Source organism: Acomys russatus, chromosome 31 (genome assembly GCF_903995435.1).
Source record: "Acomys russatus chromosome 31, mAcoRus1.1, whole genome shotgun sequence".
In the NCBI taxonomy this organism is placed as follows: domain Eukaryota; kingdom Metazoa; phylum Chordata; class Mammalia; order Rodentia; family Muridae; genus Acomys; species Acomys russatus.
The window spans coordinates 40403019-40416163 of record NC_067167.1 but is presented as its reverse complement, the minus strand read 5'-3'; positions in this window follow the sequence as shown (position 1 = coordinate 40416163).

The following is a 13145-nucleotide window of genomic DNA, read 5'->3' as shown; positions in this document are numbered from 1 at the left end:
CAATAATAATTATGTGTTTCACTCAAAGAAAGGAGCTAGAAGCATGTGTGTAGGATGAATAAGAATTAAGCAAAGGTCACACATATTTGAGAAACGGAGTTCGGTTTAATTCGTGCCATGTAGAAAGAATCAGATCTCATTTGTAAATTTTCTGTCTGAAGACATTAGAAAGATCCACATAAACGATGAATGTTTCTGTCAAATTAAAAGGCAAGCTTTAGTTTTTGATGAACATCTTAGTCTAGAATACAGGAATCAATCTCTGTTACTGTCAACACATTTGATTGTACAGTGTTTATTCTTCTCTGACTTTAGTCCAAGTAATTTTGTTTAGAAAAATATTTTTGTTCAGACATAGGGATATCATTAGGTGAAACAGTTCAGAGATTCTTACTGCCCCCTGATTTAGCAAATATGCCGAGGGATGCTTCTCTTGATACAATCCCATGGAGATATATGTGACTATACATGATTCTTGGGTCTAACCCAAGGATGTCATCCTATCCTTCTCATTCAAGAAAGCATACAACAATTAATTTTAGTGATAACAATGTTATAGTAATAAACAAATAAGTTCTAACTATTAAAAAGACATTTGGGGTCAGTAGGGGGTGCCTCAATGCATATAGGCACTTGCTGCCAAATCTGAAGACTTTAGTTACATCTTCTGGATTTACATGGTGGACAGAGAGACTTGATGCCTGAAAGTTGTTCTCTTGCCTCCACACAAAGACTGAGGTGCATGCATGTCCACACAAAAGTACACCACATAACTGCACACACAAATAAATGTAATAAAACAATTTAAATTTATTTTTAAAAGTCACTCACAATTTAGGTTTTGTTGTTGTTGTTAACAAAAAACAACACACACACATGTAAAAACTTAGGGCTATAAGCTGCTGATTTATCAATTGAAATCCTGAACATAGGAGGCTTCCAAGATGGTGCAGGTCAGGGTCTGCTGTGTCTGAGTGGCAGAAGATCAAGATTGCAGTAATGTTAAGTAATCTTACAGCTGATCACAAAACACCAACAATGGTGTTTCCTGGATGAGAGAGGATATCTCAAGAGTTGGGGGTGCACAGTTTCAGTCTCCCCCACTCCCAGGTCCAGGAGCTGCACAGGTTTTCTTGCCACCCAGTCAATTTTGCCTATACAGAGTGCTGTGTGGGTCCTAGGGCCCTCTGCTCCAGCATTCAGACATTGGATCCCATTTGCTTCCTCTGGGTCAGCATCCCAAACCCAACCCGTAGTTCTACTCCTCTCCCCCAGTGGCAACTAGCTGGACAATATTAGCATTCAGGGTATGGGTCAAAGATAGCAGACCCCACCCTAGTCTGAGTACCTGGAGCACAGTGCATGCTTGGGCACCAAATGACTGCAGTGGCTGAATCTGATTCCATAAAGCCAGAACCCATCAGCTGCCAGGCTGACTTCCTAAAACCAAAGCCCACTTTTCATTGCCCTGATCTGTTTGTCCCACCAGGGACACAGCCAGCAGAAAGGTGAGCTGTAGGCAGGACCCAACCCCTATTGTCCACCCTACTGAGGAGGCCAGTGAGGGTCCTGTGCAACATTTAGCTAGGATGCTTTCCCTGCTGACTCTGGACCTGCCCATATCACCTGGGACAAGAACAGAAGAGGTGAGTGATACTTGGGGCCAAACCCACTTCATCTTTCTGCAAACCAAAGATGTATTGGGGCCTGAGCAACATTCAGCTTAGAGCATTCTCTTCCTACTCCTGAACTTCCTGGACATCAGAGACCACCAGGTCTGCTATAACCAGAGACAACCAGATGACCAGAGGTCAGCATAAGAACATAAGCAACAAAACTTAGGGTTGTATGTCAACACTGGAAACAGCTATCTTACCACAGCAAACCCTGAGATGCTAACACACATAAACAGCAAGAAAATGATCTTAAATCTGAGGTTATGAAACTGTTAGGGCCTTAAAGGAGGAAAATAATCTCTTAGAGAAATTAAGGAAAATACAGTCAAACAGATGAAGGACTTGAATAAATAAGTCCTTTAGAGAATTACAGGAAAATGCAATGAAATGTGAGAAAGAAATGAATAAAACTGCTCAATATCTAAAAATGGAATTAGAAGCACAAAAACAATTCAGAATGGCTAAAACAATCCTATGCAATAAAAGAACTGGAGGTATCTCCATCCCTAATTTCAAGCTATAGTACAGAGAAATAGTAATAAAAACTTCATGATGCTGTCATAGAAATAGATTTGTTGATCAAAGGAATTGAATCAAAAACAAAGAAATAAGCCCACCCATGTAAAGACACTGGATTTTTGAGCAAGGAGCTAAAATCATACAATGGAAAAAAGTCAACATCTTCAACCCCTATCTCCAAACCTAAGAATGTAAGATATAGGAAAAGAGAGACATCCCTGAATCCAACCTTATTTTCTCTCTAAATAAGACCGATAATAACTTACAACCAACTCCCATTGAAAATAACCCTCTATAGCCCAAGAAAGCAACCAAAACCCTACTTGATCCCCCTTAAGGGAAATGGGGTACTGTTCTCTGAAGGTTTCTTCTGGCTAATTTGGCATGAGTAATACCTTTGTAGGGGCCCAGATGAAATTGGAGAATATGGTTATAAAAGCTAGGAATAGCATTTGTGGTCTAGTTTCTAAATGTTGAGAAATTCCAGACTTAGAGTCCTGTGTGCGACAGTCTGAAATTGGGATTAGAAGCTTTCTTCAAAGCTGTCTTGTTCTGATGAGGAATAGCAACTGAATGGCATCTAATAATAAGTCACAGGGATTCTGTAGCCAACAAGAAGCCTTGTCTATGCATTGACACTCATGTCTCAGCTAGTCCCAGAGCTATTCCCATGTAGCAGAATTAGCAATATAAGTTACCTGCTTGTTCTGTTGTTAGAGTTCGTTATATCCTGATTGTAGCTCCCTCCCTCATCACTTCCTGATCCCCCCCTCATTTCCTCTCCTTTCCTCTCCTAGTCCCCAGAAAGGGGAGTCCTCCTCTCCTAACATCTGACCTCAGCCTATCAAGTCTCATCTGTACTCTCTGTATCCTCGTCCTCTGTGGCCTTGCTAGAACAATCTGCCAGAGGGAAGTGATCAACATTGCAGAGCTAGAGTCTGTGTCAGAAGTACTTCTTACTCCCATATTGTGGGACCCACAAAGAGTCTGTGCTACCTACCTATTACATCTGGGCAGAGGGTCTACATCACCATAGACAAGTAGGCTTCATTCCATGCTTGCAGGATTGGTTTAATTTATGGAAACCCATCAATGCAATTAATCATATCAACAAACTGAAAGAAAAAAAAACCACACGATCATCTCCTTAGATGCTGAGAAAGCATTTGACAAAATCCAGCACCCATTCATGTTAAAAGTCCTAGAGAGAGCAGCGATACGAGGCACATACCTAATTATAACGAAGCCAATATACAGCAAGCCTAAAGCCAACAACAAACCAAACAGAGAGAAAGTTAAATCAATTCCACCGAAATCAGGGACAAGACATGGACTCCCTTGCCACCTTTTCAAATTCTTCCCTTTGAGATTTGATCCCAAATTCTGCTTTCAGCCCAAAGTTCTCCCAGGCCTATTCTATGCCAATTGCTGTACGTGTTGACACACACACAGGACTTGCTCTATGCTTCTCTCTCCTCCATTACTCAGCTCTGATAGCCCAGCACACAGTGCTCTGCTCCTATCCGATCCTCTGTGCGTTCACTTCACAAGTTACCCTACTACCCAAAACATTCAATAATAACTGTGCCATGAACATGCAACACATATTGGTAGCTCTTGCATCTAAGCAGCCAACAGCATGCATCTGTTTAGCTGGATAGCAGGTAAGGCCCATATAGAGCCTAGAATGTGATCAGATGTTTCAAGTCTATAGCCTCACTCTACCGCCACAGAAAAGGAGAAAAGTGTAACACATTAAAGGAAAAAAATCTGATTGCCTTATTTTAAAATTTCATGTTTCTGATGAAAATGAAATTGAAAAAAAAATGGATAAATGTATCAAGAAATTGTTATGCTCAAGAAAATTAATTCAAGTTTCAAAAAGGAATATTTTAATGATATTTCTTGTGTTTAGAAGTTCAAATCCCAAAATTAAGTCAGAACATTTTGCTATCTGATAAGGTTTATTCTCAGAGTAGGCTAGTTTGGAAGTTCTGTGTTGCTATTTGATTTTTCATTAATTTATTTTTTTCTAACATTTTCTTCTAAGGCATATCGTTCACATAATCCATAAGAACTCTAGAAAAAGTAACTGTGAAAAAGAGCTCTTTCTCAAATAAATGCTAAAAGACATCTTGTTGATTCTATTTGTTCCTAAACAAGTCCATAGGACTCTGTCAGAGCCAGCAGTCACTCACTGTCTCCTTAGCTAGTCACTCCCATGTAATTTGAAGAGCTTCCTCAAGAAGATTTTTGAGGCACTTCAATTATGTTTTTATTCTCTCTTTCATTGGGCATGGACATGCTGACATTGGTTGCTATTATAACAGAAATTCAGTTAAAAGCCTTTAGTCTGAGTGCACAGCCCACCAACTGACAGAAAGTGACATCAATTCTTTGAATTAAAAAACACATATCTTGCAGATACTCACATGTCTCATTCTTTCTTTTGTGACATTGAGCGTAAAAATACCCTTCCTATGTAGTTTCTGAGAACATAATTAATATAGTCTTTATAGGTGAAAAATACAACCAGTATAACTTTTAGTACCTTTGAAGTTGTTTTAAATTTGAAGCTGAGTGGGATTCATTAGTCATGTCATCCAAAAGACGCCTGATGTTCAATGATTCCACTAAAGAAAGGACACTTAAATAATAGTTGCATGATTTTAAAATGTTGGACAAACTTCATATTCAACAGAAATGCTAAACCACCTATTAATGTAATCATTCTCTTTGATTGCACCTACACTCATTTTGAACATTGCTATGGAAACCAGAGAAGCTGCCCTTAGTAAGCGCTAATGGAGCTTTTTACAAAATACACTTTGAAATCACCTTGGAAACAATAGCCTCCAAATAAAAAGCTCTAGGAACAGTTTCTCTTGCTTTTAAAGAACCTAAGTGTAGGTAATACCATTCAACTACCTAGCAAATAGCTAGTTGCTTTGGAATACATTTACAGTGTGTATTTGTTTAGATTGAGATGGGTATGAACATGCATGCCTGTTTCCTGCCTGATTTTTTGGTTATTCTCAACTGAGATGAACAAAAGGAAAACAAATAGGACCACAAGACAAGGCTCATTTAAGTTCAAGTTCTTCCAAACCATGCAAACAGGAAGTCCTGATAATCCCATGAGAAATTAGTTATATTGGTTAAGTCAACAACATTTAGGAATAAGCTTTATACAGACTGAAAGAGGTCTGTGTGAGAGAGCTGCATGGACTCATACAGCTTAAAAAAAAAAAAACACTGGCAGGTGAAAGGATGGTTTTTACCTTTGTTTGTAAGACAGGGTCTTAACTAGGTACCTCTAGATGAGACACTGGCAGGTGAAAGGAAGGTTTTCCTTTGTTTGTTAGACAGGGTCTCACTAGGTACCTCTAGATGAGACACTGGCAGATGAAAGGAAGGTTTTCCTTTGTTTGTAAGACAGGGTCTCACTAGGTACCTCTAGATCAGAATGCAAACAACAACTCCAAGGACCATTTGATACCACCAGAAACCAGCAGTCTCAACATCAAAACAAGGACTGGAGACACTATCACACCCGATGCACAAGAGAAGAACTTCAAATCTGAGGTTATGAAAATGATAGCGGTCTTAAAGGAGGAAAATAAATCCCTCAAAGTAGAAGAGGAATACACAAATAAAGAGATGAAAGAATTGAACAAAACATTTAAAGAAATTAGCAAAAGACAGAAACTACAATCAAAATGGAGAAGGAAGTGAATAAAAGGTTTCAAGACATAAAAATGGAGAGAGAAGCAATGAAGAAAACATAATCCGAGACAATCCTGGAAATGGAAAACCTAGGGAAGAGGAAAGGAACTACAGACACAAGCATCACCAACAGGATATAATAGATGGAAGAGAGAATCTCAGGGGCAGAAGATATGACTGAAGAAATCAATACAGCAGTCAAAGAAAATCTAAAACCCTCCCGACACAGAACATCCAAGAAATCTGGGACACCAGAAAAGACCAAACTTAACAATAATAGGAATAGAAGAAAAAAACTTCCAGCTGCAAGGCCCAGAAAATATTTTCAACAAAATCGTAGAAGAAAACTTCCTTAACCTAAAGAAAGAAATGCCCTTAAATATACAAGAAGCCTACAGAACTCCAAATAGATTGGGCCAGAAAAGAAAATTCTTTAGCCACATAATAATAAAAACACTAAATATACAGAACAAAGAAAAATTATTAAAAGATGCAAGAGAAAAAGGCTCAGTCAAATATAAACGTAAACCTATCAGAATTATACCTGATGTCTCAACAGAGACTGTGAAAGCCAGAAGGGCCTGGATCTATGTCATAGAGATACTAAGAGACCACAGATCCCAAGCCAGACTACTATTGACAGCAAAACTTTCAATAACAATAAATGGAGAAAACAAGATATTCCACAACAAAACCAAGTTTAAACAGTATTTAATCACAAATCGAGCCCTACAGAAGATACTAGAAGGAAAACTCCAACCAAAGGAGGCTAATTTTACACAGAAAAACTAAGGAAATAAATAACTCCACATCTACACAACAAAAATAAAGGAAACCCACACTCACACTCTACCACTACCAACATAAAAAATATAAGAGCCAAATAACAAGGAGTCACTAATATGTGTCAACATCAGTGGCCTCAGCTCCCCAATAAACAGACACAGGCTAACAGAATGGGTCCAAACCCAGAACCCATCATTCTGCTGCATACAAGAAACACAACTCAGCAATAAAGGATAAACATTACATTAGAGTAAAGGTCTGGAAAAAGACATTCCAAGCAAACGAACCCAAGAATCAAGCTGAAGTAGCCATCCTGGTATCTAGTGAAATAGACTAATCAAAAGAGATAGGGAAGGACACTTCATACTCGTCAAAGGAAAAACACACCAAGATGAAGACATATTACTAACATCACACATTAATAATGGGAGACTTCAACATGGCACTCTCACCAAGAGACAGATCATCAGGGCAAAAAATAAATGGAGAAATAATGAAACGAATAGACATCGTGAATCAAATGGCAGAACTTTTCACCCAAACACAAAAGCAAACCACAGCAGACACAAGAAGATAAACATAGTGCCTTAAATCATGTCAGACCACATAGGGTTAAAGCTGAAATTAAACAACAACAACAACAACAGCAACAACAGAAAGCCCACAAACTCATGGAAACTCCTAACTCCCTCCTCAATAACCTCTAGGTAAGGGATGAAATAAAAAAAAGAAAATAAAAACTTCCTAGAATTAATTAAAATATGGTATAACATATCCAAACTTAAGGGGCACGAAGATAATAGTGCTAAGAAGAAAGTTCATAACACTAAGTGCCTTTTTAAAAGAAATTGGAGAGATTGCAAACTAGAAACTTAACAGAAAACCTAAAAACTCTAGAACGAAAAGAAACAGACTCATCAAAGAGGAATAGATGGTTGGGGATCATTAAACTCAGGGCTGAAATCAATAATTTAGAATCAAATAGAACAATTCCAAGAATTAGTAAAACCAAGAGCTGGCTCTTTGAGAAAACAACAAGATAGAAAAACTCTTAGCCAAACTAAGTAAAAGGCAGAGGGAGAGTATTCAAATCAGAAATGAAAAGGAAGACATAATGTCAGGCACTGAGGAAATCCAAAGAATCATTAGGTCCTAGTTCAAAAGCCTATATGCCACAAAATTAGAAAATCTAAACCCAGTGGGCATTTTTTTTTTTGATAGCTACCAATTATCAAAATTGAATAAAGATCAGGTAAACAAGCTAAATAGTCCTATATCTCCTAAGGAAATAGAGGCAGTCATCAAGTCTCCCAAACCACCCCCCAAACCAAACAAACAAAAAACTATTCCACAAAATAGAAACAGAAGGAACACTGCTAAACTCATTCTATGAAGTCACAGTCAACAAAGAAACAGAATTTCAGACCAATTTCCCTTATGAACATCAATGCAAAAATACTTAATAAAACACTCGCAAACCAAATCTAAGAACACATCAAAAATATCATTCACCATAACCAAGTAGGCTTCATTCCAGTCACACAGGGTTGGTTCAATATACAGAAATCCATCAATGTAATCAACCACAATCATACTGAAAGACAAAAACCACATGATTATCTCCTTAGAGGAAAAAAAAAAAAAAAAAAAAAAAAAGGCTTTTTGACAAATTCCAACACCCATTCATACTTAAAGTCTTGGAAAGAGAAAGAGCAGGAATACAAGGCACATACCTCAACATATTGAATGCAATATACAGCAAGCCAATAGTCAATATCAAATTAAATAAAGAGAAATGTAAATCAATTCCACTGAAGTCAGGAACAAGACAAGGCTGCCCATTCTCCCTGTATATCTTCAATATAGTACTTGAAGTCCTAGATAGATCAATAAGACAGCTAAAGGAGAATGTCTTCACAGCTTTAGAAGAAAAAAAATGGCTGTGATGGTCAAATGTGGCATGATTCTGAGCTAAATGAAATCTCTGCATATCCTTGGGTTAAGAGGTCTTTAACTGACTCTGTGTCATGATCATTTCAGAGGCTGTAGGTGGTAGACCAACTCCACCAGAGCATCTGGACTAGACACCTGTGAAAGATGAGTCATGGTCTAGTGTTCATATAAGCAACCTTCTAAACTTTTAAATCACCACTGTAAACCTGAAGGGGAGTCAGTGTGCTTGGAGAGGCCTCACCAGAGTAATTTCTTCTTTCATGTTCTTCTATTGTGTGAGGCATAACTCATAATTCTGAAGTTACATTCTATTTCCTTGTTATGTTATGCAATTGTTCTGACAAAGGCATAATCTAGAGAAATGTTCTTCAGTAAAAGCTCACAAGTTCCTTGGTATTCCAAGAAGAGATTCTGTTATTAATAGACAGAGAATAGATACCAGGAAGGCAGAGATAAGTAATGTCTTTATTCTATTTCTTAGCCACATGTAGTGGTGTGTGTTTGTGTGTGTGTATGTGTGTGTGTGTGTGTGTGTGTATCAACTGAAAACATAGTGTCATAAAGCCTCTATTTTATGCCTAAAATTATTTTGTTCAGTGCTCACTTCATCAGCCCATACACTAAAAACTGGAATGGCATGGATTAGCACAGTCCCTGTACAAAGAGGACACACAAATTCCTGAAGCACTGTGTACAAGAAAATAAAGTGTTTGGAGGTATCTATGCTTTGCTAACTTTAAACCATGCATGGCATGTGCATATAGAAACATTACTAGATACAGTATGGATGTATAAATATCATGCTTTATATATAAAATTGAATCACCTAAAAATCAAATGCTTTTCAACCCCTGTATTGGACCAAGAATCTAAATGTGTTTATGAGTAAGGAAACCATCACACATTTGCATGGACCTCAATCATGGTAATAGAAAAACAATGTAGTAAAACAAACAACAGTTTAAAGAAATGGAATAAATTTTTATTTTAAATCATTTTAAATTGACAGGGAATTTTTTTTTTTCTTTAAAGAACGTTTTACAAAAATTACATACAGGTATTTCATGAGTTAAAAGAAATGTTTGAGTTTATGGAGGAAACTTGTCAGCAGTGCCTGAGGTACCCCTCCCTCGCCCTTCAGCTCCCACTGATGTGTGGGTTCCGGAGCCAAATGGTGGCTTTCACTGCCTTGTCTAGTGTCAATACCTGTTTAATCAACTCTGCTTAAGTGATCAGTTAAGGACAGCACAAGACATCTTCACTAAGTGCAGGGCCTAGGTGAGACTGTCTGGATGAGTGAGGCAGAAAAAACAGGACAACCAACTACTCAGAGCTAGTGTGCTTCTGTCACATAGCTGCAGTACATTAAGAACTTGATACGATCTGCTCTCTGTTAATAGTGCTTTGAGCAGAAGGCAGGCTGTTCCTCTGAACTTTATTACTCCTGTTCTAAAACAAAACAAAACAAACGAACAAACAAACAAGATTTAGATGCTCATATGGAAGCAGTGGGACTTGGTACCTTATGCGTTAAACAGCTAGGTGTGATCTCTCCCGATGCGCTGCACTTTAATATTCTCTAGTGTTTTCTTTGCTTTTCAGAAATAAATAAGGAAGTGAGAATGCAATAAACCAGGCCCCTGTTGGTTTCCTCATGCAAAAGTAAGGATAAGTTTCAGGTATTTACCCTTGGTGTGAATTATCAGGAGGAGCATCTCAGAAGCAATCAGTGAGGAATATAATTTTGTCACCAACAAAATTATGTAATATATAATCAGTCATAATAAATATCCTCAGCACACACTCCTAAACCATTGGTGTAGCCACTAGTAGGTTTAAACAACCTTAGGGATGCCTTGCATCGAATCAGGGCAAAGACAGAACAGCCGACATCATTAAACCAAGAGAAGTTGTCTTTATGAAAGTCATTAAGATAAAAATGGAATAGAAACTTTTATTCGTGTGGTCAAATTTTTATCTTTTATTACATTTTGCAATATCTTCCTCTTTTGAAGTCCTACAGGCTGTCCCTGGAGAGGACAACTGCCTCATTTCATGGGTAGTGGATAACATACACAAGGAATTCAATAGCAGTAACATTACAAATGTAAAACAAACACATTACACCTGATCCAAATCACTAAGAATGAATGATGAAAAACAAAATTAAAATAGTATACTTTGCTTCTCTCTCCCAGATTAACAACTTTAAAAAAATTATTGAATATGAGAAGAGGTCAGCGCTTTTATACTGAGAGGGTAAAAACACTGCAATAGTTAGAACATGCTTTCTTTCTAGAATGAAACTAATCTTGACTTTTGCATAGTAATTTTTTTGGCATTTATATTGCTTAAGATTATATGCTCATATATATGTGTGAGTTAGCACATTTTTCTTAGGTAATTTATCTGTTTAAGTGGATCAGAAATTCATTCTATACACTGTAATAAAGCATCATTGTATCATTTTAAAACTGAAAACATAACATAAAAACATCCTCGGAGCAGCAGGGTGGGCCTGGCTGCCTCTGTGGCTGCTATTTTTAGCCTGTCCTGCTTCTGTCAGACTGGGTCAGTACAAATGCCAGGGGCAAGATGGCATCCTTGGCACAGCAAGACAGAGAGGTAGGAACGGTTGAAAGAAGCAGTCTCTTCACAACTCAGAAGCTGTGAAATAACTTTTATTTTATTTTAATTTTTGAGGGATTGGTATCTGAACTTTTCAATATTAAAACCCTTGGAATTGAGATACTGCTTAAGTCCCCAGTGATCCAAATCAGGAACACCTGTCCACCTTGGCTCTCCTTTCAAAGGATTTTTCTCTCAGCTCAGCGCTGATGGTGCACAGTTCGCAAAGGTCAGCGTGCTCCATGTCTTTATTTGGAAAGATTATTCAAGCATCACAATGTCTTGCAGTTCTATGTCTGGGCAAGGTCAGGAGAAAATCCTCAACTCTAAATCGCAGGCGTTTCTCAGCAGGACCGCCGTGATTAATCCCAGTTCTCAAATTCTCATAATCACGACAGGGAATTGCCAAGAAGGGCGTGGGATGTTGTTTTTGGTTGTTCACACGTGAAATACTGCTGAAGAGATTAGCATAATTACTGTATCATTTCCTGAGTCCAGGTAAAGGGTGACAGATATAAAATTTGATACCCTCAAATGGAAGGCTGGAATCTGCTGTTAGTTAGCTTCCAGGGTCGACTCCAAATAGTAGAAGGTCATTGTGCCCTGAGTCCTCAGGACAAGTGAACAGTTCAGCATATTCAGTTGGAACACACACACACACACACACACACACACACACACACACACACACACACACAATTTCTCTTTTACTCTAAATATGATCCTAACACAGGTCATAGTTTACACATCTGCAAAAACAGACCTCAGGCCAAAGTTAGCAAACTGTCACACATTAAGTCTGATTTTTCCAAGTTCAAAATATGTAAACACTGGACCATTGCTCACTTGGGTGATCTTTCTAGAGCCAGAGCTCTAGGAAGGCCTATCTTTCCAGGCCGATATCCACACACAGACTATAGTCTGAAATTGGACTCTCTCTTCCCTTGCAAACAGGAAGACATTTCCCTGTTAGGGGTCATAGCCAATGCCTCTTCAAGTAGACTTTCTTTCGACTTTTTTTTTTTTTTTTACATCTCCCCATGAGTTCCTGCAATTCCTTTTATTCCTCTTTTTGTTAATTCTCTGGGAACAAATCAGTTTCTTAAATCAAACAGCTTTGGGACACCATCTTTCTTTTCCTTCGTGAGCTCTGGGCCTGTTCTGAGGCTCCTCCATCTTTCTGGGTCTTTCCTAGCTGTGCTGGTTTGAATAAAATGCCAGACCAAAGTCTCAGGCATCTGAGTACTCAGTACCCTGTCGGGGGCTGTTCGAGGAGGATTAGGAGTTTTGTCCTTGCTGGGGAAGGAAAGTATGTCCCTGGGGCTGGTTTTCTCTGCCTGATGTTTGTGTTTTAGAACGTGAGCTCTCAACTGTTTTGGCTACCATATCTTAGCTCTACTATCGTGGACTCTAACCCTCCTCTGGGACTGCAAACCCAATTAACTGCTCTGTTTTATAAGTAGCCTTGTTTGCGGTGTGTTATAGAGAAAGTTAATACTGTTGTTCGAGCCACACACTGTTAGCTTTTTTTTTTCCCATTCATTTTTCATAGTAGCTTGAACAGGGCATCCAAAGCTATCAGGAATGTCTTTTTTTTCATTTTGGATCAGGGATGCTAAAAGTGCTTTTGGTACGTTCACTATCTTAAGAGCTTTGGCCCTTCTGAGGTGGCAGCATCAGGAGGCAAATGAAACTTTAATAACTGGGGCTGACTCAGGGAGGCATGTTTGGTGGAAATAACGAGCCGCTTCTTCCTCCTGTTTCTACGCTTTTCACCACCCGGTGTAAGCGGTTTGCTCAATCACAGACTCCTGTGGTGATGCCCTTTCTTCCTGCAGGCACGAAAACAGCGAGGCT